Below are 12500 nucleotides of genomic sequence, written 5' to 3'. Positions count from 1 at the left end.
CATGAGGAGATATACTGTAAGGGGATTTAAAATTAGTGTAGGCCTACTGAAATCAATACCAAAAAGACATATAGCGGCTGTAGTATCTCTCCCCTAGGGCTTAATGGGGATATGACAGGGATCAACGTGGTGCTAACTAGTCAATCTCACATAACATCAATGGTCTTCTTAATTTAGCCTGTGTAGAATCGAGATGGGGGTTGCCTTGCACGTCAGATGATGATGATGTCAGACGAGAGGATCATTTACACAGAGCATACATCCTTGGAGGCTCACCAAGACGAGCTAGAATGGTGGGGTAGAGGCGGGTGTGTCTTGTGCATCACCAAGAACCATCTATATGCTTCACTTACCAAAATAACACATTACATAACAAGGAAACCAGCTGACAACTTCTCCCTGTATGTTTGCCAGTTATTCCCCCATCGGGCCAGTCCTGAGCTAGAGCTACCATTGAACATGGGCAACTGTAAATAACCTGACCTAAATATAAATCATTCGAAAAAAACGATTTCATTAGGGAAAGCAAATCTGGGAGAAAATGTGTTATAAGATAGTAGATCTTTAGAAAATAATAACTGGAGGTCAGAGGGAGAAAATATACAGGGCTTCATTTCTTAGGAGTTGTGCGGCTTGGCTTTGAGCTCGTCAGTTCTGACTGCAGTAATCAAACGCTATTACTGAGTCTGAGGAGGTGGCAGTACTTCAGAGACTCCTGCAGTACTGTAGGGCCTGTGTGTGTGTGTGTGTGTGTGTGTGTGTGTGTGTGTGTGTGTGTGATGTGGGGCTGGGGAGTGAGGAGAGACCTCAGCGCTCAGCTTGGGGCGTATAATCTATGGTTCATTTGCAGCTTTTCTCCCCAGTATGACAAGCCGTTTACAAGATGTAGCCTCTGCCGCTGACCCAGTTCTGAGTGGCTGCGTCTCTCGACAAGGCCCTGCCTCCTCATCAAGCCCTGCTCCTCGTCTAACTGACGATAACTCCGCCACCCTCTGCCTCTGTGAACTGTGGGAAAAAATAGGTCGCCCTGACCCACTTTTCTTCCCTTCTCCCAGAGACCGTGCGAGGAGTTCTGCAGAGTATGATCGAGGGAGACAGAGAGAAAGAAAAGAGAGAGAGAGGGAGACAAAGGAAGAAAGAGATAGAGACTACCCCCCTGAGCCCCAGCGTTCCCAAGATCACGCTCTTGTGGCCTTTGAATGGTAGTGACCCTTATCAGCTGGCCTGTATGTACAGTGAAATCCTCCCACGCCTTGGTTCAACAACTGCTCCCGGGCTAAATACCAGTCTACCGCCTTCACACTCCCCCCCACCCCCTACTGAGGAGGTGAACATTACCTCATCTTTTACTCAGAATGCTAAATGGGATCCCAAAACTTGTTCTTACACTCATTTAACACCCATAAAGGGTTGACATGCCATCCAACAAGAAAACCCATCTGCATTTCAGGGGCTAGGGAGATTTTAGAGGGAGTTGAGTCAGCCTGCCGTAAAGCTTTGCATGACACTGTCACATGAATGTCACTACAGGTCAGGACAGCTCATGATATCTCCAACACGCACGTACACACACACACGCAACTTCATTAAGCCGAATTCACTCATGCGTTGGTTACTTAATCCTTCCCTGCATTAGCAATGGTCCACGATTGGCGACATTTGCAGATAACGTGAGAGTGCATTCTCTTGTCCCTGAGTGTGACCCTAAGTTTGATCCCTGGTAACGTGATAATTAGTTTTCACAAGGCACTAACGGATATTCATCAAACATATTGATTGGGCCCAGGCCATCGATAGACGAGGGTTATACAGTTCCAGTATATGCAGCAGCGTGGTTACTGCGCCATGTGGTTGCATGCGTTCTGAATTGCATTAGCCATTGCCTGACATTCTACTTTAAAAGCAGGGGGGGGGGGTGACCTGCTGCTAAACTTTCGGCAGTGAGTGCTAAGCCTCTGCGTGCTAATATTGACCTACTGTGCACAGACCTGATGTTGCCTCAGAGACACAAGTCATGAAGCCTGCTGCCCCACTTTCCTCTACCGCCTCACCCGGCTAAAAAAAACTAAAAACAAACAGTGCAAAAAGACCAAAACACAACAAGACACCCAGCAAAAATAGAGTATCACCATATCTTTGATAGAAATCGGTTAGGGCAAATCAGACTAGAACAGAGGAAATGGTCCTATTCTAGAGAGAAAATTGGTGTCAGATGTCTTTATCTGGCAGTCTTTGGTGGAGGCTCCAGTAAAAAGACCAAGTGGAACGACACAAACCTGTTTGGGGTGGATGTAGGTCAGGCCCTGCCTCCTCATAACCACCAAGGTCAGTGCTGAATGGAAGGGCAGGTGGCTTAGAAAGAAAGAGGCCCCAGCTAAACCACAGTAGTCTGGCTCCTGTGCCAGCTCCAGCCCCAGACGTGTAAACACAGTTACACAGCTCTCTCTTGTACTAAACCCCAGGTGTGTGGAAACGACTTGTGTGTGTTACACACGCGATATGTTAGCATCATCTACTCTACTACTACTACTAGTTCCCTGTCTTAAATATACTTAGCTAGTCTTGTGCTAGCCGCATCCCCTGAAATGTAGTTAGACAAGCAATGAGCTTCTGTAGCACTGTGCTGAACTCTGACATGCAAACAGTTCTAAAAGCTGTTGGTTAACTCCTCTGCATGTAAACATTCCACATGGCTTAAACTACAAATTTTTATAAAAACACCAAGATTAAACTCCGAAACTACACCATCAATGTTACTAAAATATTAAGATTTCCTTTGATTACCTCTGAAAACAGACATCAGCTATACCAGAACATATTTTTCTTTTACTTTGAACTAATAATGCTTCCTTTGTCCTATAAAAAGCATTTGGCTTACAAATAAAAGCCAGCATTTGATCCAAGTCTAATCTACCATCACTGACTATACTAACCTTGCAGGACTATCTATCTAAAGTAGGCTATATTTAAGGTATAGAAAAGGGTAGAGAGGCAGTGTGAGATTGCTGTCTAATATATCATTACACACTTCATGGAAATCACAGAGTTTCATCTGAATGTGTTAATGTGATGTTAACACGCAAGGATCAAGTAACTTACTTACTGAGCACATATGGTAAATACATCGGAGGGGCAAAAAATACTACCAGGACTGAGTAGTAAAAATACTCTGGATCAGTCTGCTATAAACAGAGAGGGAGCAGGTACAGTGTAAAAGCGTAGGGCAGCAGCTGGGGACTGACTCAAGGCGAGTGCAATAACATGAATCCTAGCAGCCAGCTCGTTCACCACATGAATCACGTTAGTCATGGACTGACCTTCAGCCGACGTATCCTGGTATCAGTGATTGAGGGTTGAGACGATGACCAAACCTGCATGACCCGTCATCTCAATGACACAGGACCACTTGTGGGCCGTTGTTTCAAACTCAGATAATGACAGGACAGAAGCCATCTGAGCGCTATGGAGGCCATGCATGGGAGTTTGACACACCCCTAACCCTGTTGGAACCCTGTTGACCTTGGACTGATTGGCCAATTGAACAACAAACACCCCCCCCCCCCCCCCCCCCAAGCTGCATGCTTTGCATGAGACATCCAACCCCACCGCCCGGCCCTGCCCTCTTAGTCACATAAGGACTTTTTATGTTGGGCTGGATCTCCTTCTGGAGAGTTACTTAAAAAGCCTCCTCAGCAATCAGGTCAAGGTCACGCTCTGGTCTTAATGCCAGAGGGAGGGGGGGAGAGAGGGAGGAGGAGGAGGAGAGCTACGCTACACTAGGAAGATCACTGAAGAACACAGGCAGTGATTCTATTAACATTATTAATCTCCCTGCTTAGTGGACACTTTTATTCAAAGTCACTTACATGGTTATCAGTCTTGCACATCTTTTTTTTTTTTTTTTTTTTCATTTCTACGGCTGGATATTTACTGGGGGAATCCAGGTTAATTGCCTTTGCTCAAGGGCAGTGGAGAAGCAAGCGGAGTATGAGCCAGCAATCTTCTGGTCACCAGTCCATTTTCCCTAAGTAATAGGTCATAGAGTTGCCTCCAGTCATCCTCCTCTCTCTCGCATGGCCTCGCGCCCTTGATTGGGCGTCTCATAACATGACTTCTGGGAAATCTCTGGCTCTCTCTCTACCACACAGCTCTCTCTGTCTGTTTACTAACCCCTCATCAACATGTACAGGATGACAGCATTATCATATCATTACCCTTCATCTCCAACGGAAAGGCCACCAATTACCATATTTCAGTTGATGTGCCCAAGCAAGCAACATGTAGGTCCTCAATACATCAAAACAAAGCATAGCATCGACGAAAAGAAAAAAAAACACGGAGGAAGAAAATCACAAACAGTAGCTGAGATGTCAGACCATATGAGAGGTATGACATCGCTCTCCGTAACAACACCATGCAGTGTTGCTCTCTCTCTCTCTCTCTAGTACCCTACTCTCCACTGCCACCCGCACAAGGTCCCCTGTTGCCCAGCAACAGCTCAGCTCATCACTAAAAGCCCCCCCCAAAAAAACCTCCCAAAAGTTATACAATTACAGTTCAAGCTGTAGAAATGCTGGTGCCTTATAGCACAAAATAAGGATCAGGTTATTGTTTTCACACACTGAAAGGATGTGTGTCTCATGACTGGGGAAATCCCAGCTCCCGCAAACAGTCACTGTGATGTCATGATCCTCCTTTTGAACTTGGCCGTCCGGTTTTCTCCTCCGTTGCAAAGCCATATGACTCAGATTTCAGTCTGCCGACAGATGCAAACAAGACTGTGTGTGTGTGTGAGTGTGTGTCTGTGCACGTGTGTTTACATATACAACAATAATAAATACTGACCGCTGTCTATTGCGCTGTAGTATACAGTACTCTTGGTTGAGTATTACAGCGACTGTAAGGACAAAGTTTTACACCGCTTTAATTTTCCCGAATGCGACCCTTCTTAGGGGGGAAATAAATCTCACAGACACATCCTACAGCACATACACAGCATATGCAATCCCCCCCCCCCTTTCCTCTCCTGTCTTCCTGTGCAATATATCCATCATTCATTCATAAATTCTGAAAACTCTCTTTAGTTAATTGCCTGGGAAAATTTAATTTCAAACGAAAGCTTTTAAAAGAGAAAGATATAATTAAGTTGCCGGGATCTCTCTACCCACTCCTTGTCCGGGAGGGGGGGAGGGGGGTGGGGGGGGGTCTGTGCGTTGTGCGTTGCTCTGCGCCGTTCGATGTCAGGGAAGTCATACGCCCATGTATAAAGCAGAGCGTTACGTAAAGCCTCCCCCTCTGCACAGGCTTACTGCACCAGACGCTGTGTCCTTGCCGGGGCTGCTCAAGGTTCCCAAAAGGACAGGCTGCTAAGAAGTTAGGAAGGACGGGCCCCTGTGATAGGCTGGGGGTTGGGGGGGGGGGGGGGAGCTGCTGCGACGGCCTTGGACTTTGAATTCTCCGCCAGACAGGCTCATGCATCAATCCCTCAGCTTACAAAGACAAGCCACTAACCTTCACAAGGCCAGGGACTCGTCAGGAATGAGTGGCATTTTCACTTAGCCCCGGCTTCTCCCCAGCTCTCTCTCCCTCAACATTACCTGGTTAAAACAAGACACAGTTGAGTAACCATCTGCCTTAGTCCGCAAAAAATCCTGCTGCGTTTCAGGCATTTTAATTGGACTTTGTGACCTGTTGTGTGAAACCTCTACCCTCTGTGCTCTTCAGAGCACTCAGGAACACACAGACAGGGAAGTATTTACAAAAGGTTGGCATGTCACAGGTTAAACAAAGAGACTTATCTTACCCATTTCAAGGCCATTTATTGCTCTAAAATATATTTGCATCCTCCTGCTTGCATTTCTAACACTTTCTAAACACACACAGAATCCCCTGCACATCAGTAACCTACTTGTGTTGAGCCTACTTTATGAAACAATGCGAGTAGTGGCATTTGAAAAATGTGTGTAGGGGTTGGAACTATGTGCATGCAGGTCTCTTCCTGTTCCTTGTGTGGAGTGCACTGCAACCCCACTATCATGGCAGTGACATTGGCCTGCTTGTGATAGAGACGAGAGAGACCCCCAGCCATGTCTAACTGCCAGTGCTGCAGTAGCACACAGAGGGAGAAACCCTCCTGCTGCACCTCCAGAGCCTGGGGGCACCAGCTATGCTTCAGAAGGAGGGAGGAGAGTCAACTCTGTTGTGACCACACCAACCCAGCCAGGGAGAGTAGTCAGGTCTACTCACATCACCCTGTAGGTTCTGGGGTCCTTGAGACTACAACATGGCCTTTAGATCAAAATGTATCAGTGAGGCTACAGAAACAATGCCTGTATGATAATAGGCCTGTATGACAGTACAAGATAGTGCTGTGCTCTCATTGCTCTGTTTCATTGATCGGCACAGTTAGGTTCCACAGCTGTTGTTTTTTTTTTCTTTTTTAAATGGGGGCGGTGCTTTGTGTGGGCGATATGCTTAATTTATCTGACCTGCATCTCTCCTGGGTGGACTCTGTGAGTGATTTCAGCAAAGACTAAATAATTCACCTCAATCGCAATCAGTAACAATCAATTGGTGGCGATAATTGAGAGGCCTGTCACTGCACCAAAGACAGGGTGAGGGTTGAGGGGATGGGGACGGGGACGGGGACGGGGGGGGTGAAAGTCATTCAACAGATGAGCCAGGGCCAGTATCTCTGGGGCTGCAACAGCGTCCATCTTTCATCCCTCCATTTCGTCATTCCAGCCTGCCTCCAGGAGCAACAGCAATAAAGACGCATTTAGCTGCTCCTGCCTTGTCATCAAAATGAGTCCCATTGACTTTGGTTCCCTCTCCCGTCTCCAGATTGAAGTAGATACAAGAGCTGAGGTGATTGATTATGTGAAAGCATGATAGACAGAACACTGAATTTTTACCTCTCTCTCAAAGAGGTCAGAAAATGCATCTCATTTTTGTATCTATTACAACACAAAAACCCTTGAGTAAACACCACTGTAAGCACTCGACTCAGAACGCAGGGTGATGAGGCCTACACAAGACTATCAGAGCTACCTACACAAGACTATCAGAGCTACCTACACAAGACTATCATGAGGCCTACACAAGACTATCATGAGGCCTACACAAGACTATCATGAGGCCTACACAAGACTATCATGAATCCTACACAGGGCTATCATGAATCCTACACAGGGCTATCATGAATATGCCATGACACCTGTCATATCAGGTAGTTTACTTTGATCAGATTGTTGACAAATGACCTTACACTGTCCTGACACTTGAGACTGACTGTAATCCAAACACAGGTAGCTTGTTTCAGTGTCTCAGCATTAATAAAACCTTAACACACACACCCACCACATCCACATCCACACCCACCCTGAGCAAATATCAAATAAAAGATTCCTCTAAAATTGTGAAATTTTCTTTACAGTTAATATACCAACTGGGGTATTTCTGTGGCAGAGTTGTCCTCACAGGACAACACAACTTGGATGTGAGACCAGGGTACAGAGTCCAGTCTTGTGACTATTCAGCAGACCTAACATCATTTGCGTTCTGCCATTTGAATATACTCTGATTCTGTGGCTGGCTCCTGGCTACATCACTCACCAGAAGCTCCCTGGAAGACAGACGGCAAAAACAACACATGATTTGTCCAGTGCAGTAGCTCAATGAAGTAAGATTATTGAAGTAGGCCTACTACTCAAAGTTTTATGTGGAGGTTTTAGTTATCTATGGCAACAGAGGACAAAGTCAGATACCTTGAACATCCTGTGCAAGTTCAGGTCAAATAATTTAGCAGCTTAAACACTTGACAAAAGGATGGATAAAAAGCAGACCCCCTGACAGACAAAGTATTTATATATTTCTCAAAAGTTTGACTTCTTCTACGAGCCTAATTCTTCTACGAGCCTAATCCAAGTTTGGTGAAAAGTAACACACCTATAAATGTGCTGATGTGTTACAAATCAATATAAGCAAACAGGTTTGTTGTTACAGGGAAATGTAGTGAACCCGACTAAACGCACCTGAACTAACAGTGTGGTCGTGCCCTCTCCCCTGTGACTCCCCCAACCTTCAGCCCCTGACCTTTTGTCGCTCCAGTGACCCCATGGTCAAATGAGGCAATAGGCCAGGGCATCTCATAATTATTGCTCCAAACACTAGAACCGTTCAAACATTCTATGTGTCACTTGTCTTTAGGCTGCTTAGATCTTGAAATTGTATACATAGAGAAGATGCCATGTGGGGGAGAGAACAACTCATCCAAAAATAAAAGCAGTAGTGTTAACACTAGCATTTTCTGCGTAGAAATGTACTAGACAACACAATATGCCATAGATAACCATGCTGAATAAACCTTTGGCTTATGCAATTCCACAAACAAAATGTCTCACCTTTGACAAGGAACAAGGAAGCAAAAAAAGGTCCGCTGAGAATCAACAACAACATTGGTGAATCCTGATTAACTAATGAAACATTGTAATGCATCCATTATAATTGCTTACAATACAAACTCTGGACTGAAGCCATGATGAATACACTATTCATAAGGGACGCTGACACATAATATCAATAGGCCTATCGATAATACTCACAAACACACTATTCATTCAATCCTCATTTTGTGAGCTGGTGATGGTACAGCAGTACATTTCTTTACAGTAGTAGTCACAGCTTTACTCAATGCAGATTATAATGAGACGGAGGAGAGATGTTTGTGGCCTAGCTAAATAATTTCTAATCTAAAACGTAGAGAAAACAGTGCGACAACATTGTAACGTTTATTGATAACAGATCACCGACAACAAATAGCTTTCTGAATGACAGTAGCAGCGGGAGCAGAACATCATCCCTATTAGATGCATTCGATATTGGCGACAAACAAAACATTGGTGCTCTCAATAGCAAGTAGCCTAGATGGAAAATGTCTGTGCGTGGCGTTGCGTTTTTCAGGTTATTGAACGATTCTCAAGCTGACTAATGTATGATGCTATTTAACAAAATGGAAACGACACCACCACGGCACAGACATGGTGATTTATTCAGACTTCTTTACGCAGCGTTTTCACACCGCTGAACACCCGTATGCGCCCCGAAACTGGGCTCGAGACACACATTCAATGTCATAAATATATGCTGTAAACATGTACAATCCATGACAGCTAACCCCAATCCTGCTCTTATGGATTTTACAGACTCATAATCATTTCACAGCCTATTCTGAACATTCAATTTAGCACGTACCTGCTTCGGTTTGTCTACCCCGCTGGCAGTGGACCTCACTCAACCAAAAAGGCGCATCATTATTCGACAGGAGGAAATCCTTCGGTTAGACTCGGTGAAAAGGTCTCATTTCTCTAACGCGCGTAAAGTTAAAAAAAAAAAAAAAAAAAAAAAGATAAAAAATGTAAGATTTATTCCAAAACGCCTCGGGTTTGGATCGAAGTGATCCGGGTCCGAGACCTGTAGTCGAGTCTGACGGGGTTGTTTATTCTCGGAATCCCCTCGCTCTCGAGACCTCAGCAGAGACACTCCTCCTCCGCCGCTGACACCACCCTTAAAGGAGCCGTGGCTCTGCCAACCTATCCGTGAGGTTCTCCAAATCATAAGACTTGATCAAAAGTATTATAATATAGATTATAGAGTTGGTCTTCTTTGTGTCTATACATATTACAAACCGTTACATAGATTGCAATGTGAATCAAGAATGGAGGACATTATGCAATATTCCAATAAGCATAATACATGAAAACACACAATTTCTTAAAATGTTGTCTCTGGGCCTAGAGAAAACTGAACATAATATATTCTGATAGATGGAAAATAATGAAAGGAAAGTTGGTGGACTTGAAAATGAGCACTATCAGTTGTTTTTTTGTAGACAGGCTTGCAGTTCATGCACAGTAGCCCAAGCAGATGCATTTGTATGCCTTCTTTTTTCACTGACATCTTGTGATAATCTCTAGTATCAACTCGAATGGCCTACAGTCTTCAGTCTCTGTGTGGCCTTGAACAAAATGTCTCTGAGGACCTGGGGAACATCAGTGTTCTCTCATGAATAAGAACATAACAACATAACCTACTTCTGCCCATCCCTCTCTCAGAGTTCCTTTTTATTCTCCTTCTGAAAACAAGGGGGCAGTTCTCTCCCTCATTCCCGCTGCTCCAGATCCAGATTCCTACGGTGTCTCATAACAAGACCAAGTCACCACAATGGTTAAACAGTAATTTAATTCATTGTCAGTTGTGTAAACAGATCTGACACTCAACTTGTCAGTCAGTTAAATTGGATAGTGCTTCAAGGTCATTGTACACAATGTGTGTTAGCTTTAATTTGCATTTACAGTATAACCGAGGTTAATATAGGACTCTGACCAAAGTTCAGACCAAATTGACATTCATAAAACTCTTTATTTCGCTCAGTTGACATTTTATTGTCATTGTCTGACTGATACGACACATACAAAATATTCTGTAAACATACTTTGTTAAAACATAATAGTTTGTTTTGTTTCTAAGCTTTCCGTACATCTACATTCCTCTGTCTGGCTTTTGAGACCAGCCTGTAGGTTACCAAAGTACATTGGCTCAGCAATTTAAATGGTATCTCGCCTTGTAACCTCTGAACTCAAATGACCCTTCATCTTTGAACCTTGACCTCCAATGCCACATGAATGGAGATACAATATCCTCTCTTTCATTCCTTCCCCCACAAGAACTCCCTGACCTTTGCTCCCAGGCTTTTCACAGAAATGTGGTTCATGGAACTTCCACCTTTGACCTCAGGAAAGGAAAGCCTGTGGCTGTTTTGCAGGGCATTCAGAAGTCTAAGTGTAACACAGTAATTCTGAAAAGGATCATAGACAAAATAAAGGATCTGGTGACATATACTGTATTATGCTTTGCATGAAACATTTTCAGGTGGGGTTAGGTGGGGTTAGGTCAGTCAATGCAGCCATCAGGGTAACAGCAATGTTAATGGAAGTGTGGCAAACAACAAAAGACAGAAAAGACAAGAAAGCATGGCACATTTAAGAGGTCAGGTTAACAAGCGTTTAAAAGCCATTTTAAATGCACTCTGATGTTTTACAGGACACACTATTTAGAATCTTGTTAACACCCTACACTGCCTACACACAACACTAAAACCTAGTAGATTTGGGGGGGAGACAAAGTAAATATATATATATATATAAATCTAATAAAGATCATTAGTATCCCCATCCTGAATTGTCTGTATCTTTCTCTAATTAACAAACTGCTGACTCATCTACTAATTAAAACTAAAACTACTGCCAAAGCCAATGTCAAAATGACTAATTGTTTCGTAAACACAGTTATTTCCAAGTCTCAAGCATGGAATTTTTGATCCATAAAATACTTGCAAATAGCCATTCAACTCTGATTCACCTTCTACATGAGCAAGGGTTCAGTGAGCGGTTACTGGGGCAGATTATCATCTGAATCTTTGGATTGAGATACACTGGAGATTATATATTTTTTCATCCAGGAATTAAATAATCCAACCCCCAGCCCCAAAAATAGCTTTTTATGCAATTTCATTCCACTGAACATTCCAATATAAAATACATGGAAAATATATGAATCCCAGAGCAAAGGTCAGTTCAACTACTGGTCTCCTGACTCGATACTGCAAACAGAGTAGAGTTTAGATTCAGACGCCTGATTGTCTCAGAGAGAGAGAGAGACAGAGTGTCAGCAGACATTAACCCTCAACCTTTGACCTCCCCAATTTCAGCCAAAACCTATCCCAAGGTTTGGAGCCGAGGGAGGGGCTCTTGAGGCAAGCAGGTGCAAACTGGGATAGGAGGACTGTTGGAAGTCACACTATACTGCAACCTTTGGACTGGAATGAGTAAAGAATGGTTGTGACAGTACCATGTATAGAACTAGAATAGATAGAACTGTACTTTAACCTTTGGCCACAAGAGTGCAACAGTCTGGGCATGGGAATATTGATCTTTATTTATTTTTCAACTGAAAATCACTTTTTCTATCCAACATGGAGGGTACATAGTTGCTGACACACACACACGCACGCACGCACGCACGCACGCACGCACGCACGCACGCACGCACGCACGCACACGCACGCACACACACACACACACACTGACTCTGGCCTACAGCATCAGTATTTAATTAATTTGAAATGATTGAAAGTTTGACCAACTGAATGATCTGTTTAGCCTCCAACAAATCCTGACCTAGAAAGTGACGTCCTTTCTAGTCGTCCAATCTCTACGGTCCAAGGCCACACAATGAGTGGATTACTCTAACAAGTTAAACTGACTTTATTGGTGCAACAAACAAAAGACCGGAAAGAGAAAGCCAAGCCTCAAAATAAACAGACCGAGATGATATAACATTGTGACAGACATGCAAAAGAAACATCCAGATGTTCCAGATAATTCTTTGAATTCTCCCCCCACAAAATGAAAACATGTTATATCCACTGGCGTCTTTGATAG

At 43.9% G+C, this 12500-nt stretch overlaps 1 protein-coding gene across 2 annotated transcripts in view; it reads right to left on the bottom strand.

Annotated features, from left to right (window-relative positions):
- The window catches only part of nrip1b (nuclear receptor interacting protein 1b), a 27137-nt gene extending 17664 nt beyond the window's left edge, over positions 1-9473 (bottom strand). Inside the window, exons 1-2 of one of the 2 annotated variants that reach the window (XM_083697237.1) lie at positions 9253-9473; positions 5512-5597 (exon numbers count right to left, since the gene is read on the bottom strand). The gene's annotated coding sequence lies outside the window, so the exon portion shown is untranslated. The remainder of the gene's footprint in view (positions 1-5511; positions 5598-9252) is intronic. The other variant, XM_083697238.1, reaches the window with a different exon arrangement.
- Between the last annotated feature and the right edge of the window lie 3027 nt (positions 9474-12500).

The sequence above is a fragment of the Argentina silus genome (genome assembly GCF_951799395.1).
Source record: "Argentina silus genome assembly, chromosome: 2".
NCBI lineage: Eukaryota > Metazoa > Chordata > Actinopteri > Argentiniformes > Argentinidae > Argentina > Argentina silus.
The sequence above is the reverse complement of the archived record's forward strand: the minus strand, read 5'-3'. Positions and strand labels throughout refer to the sequence as shown.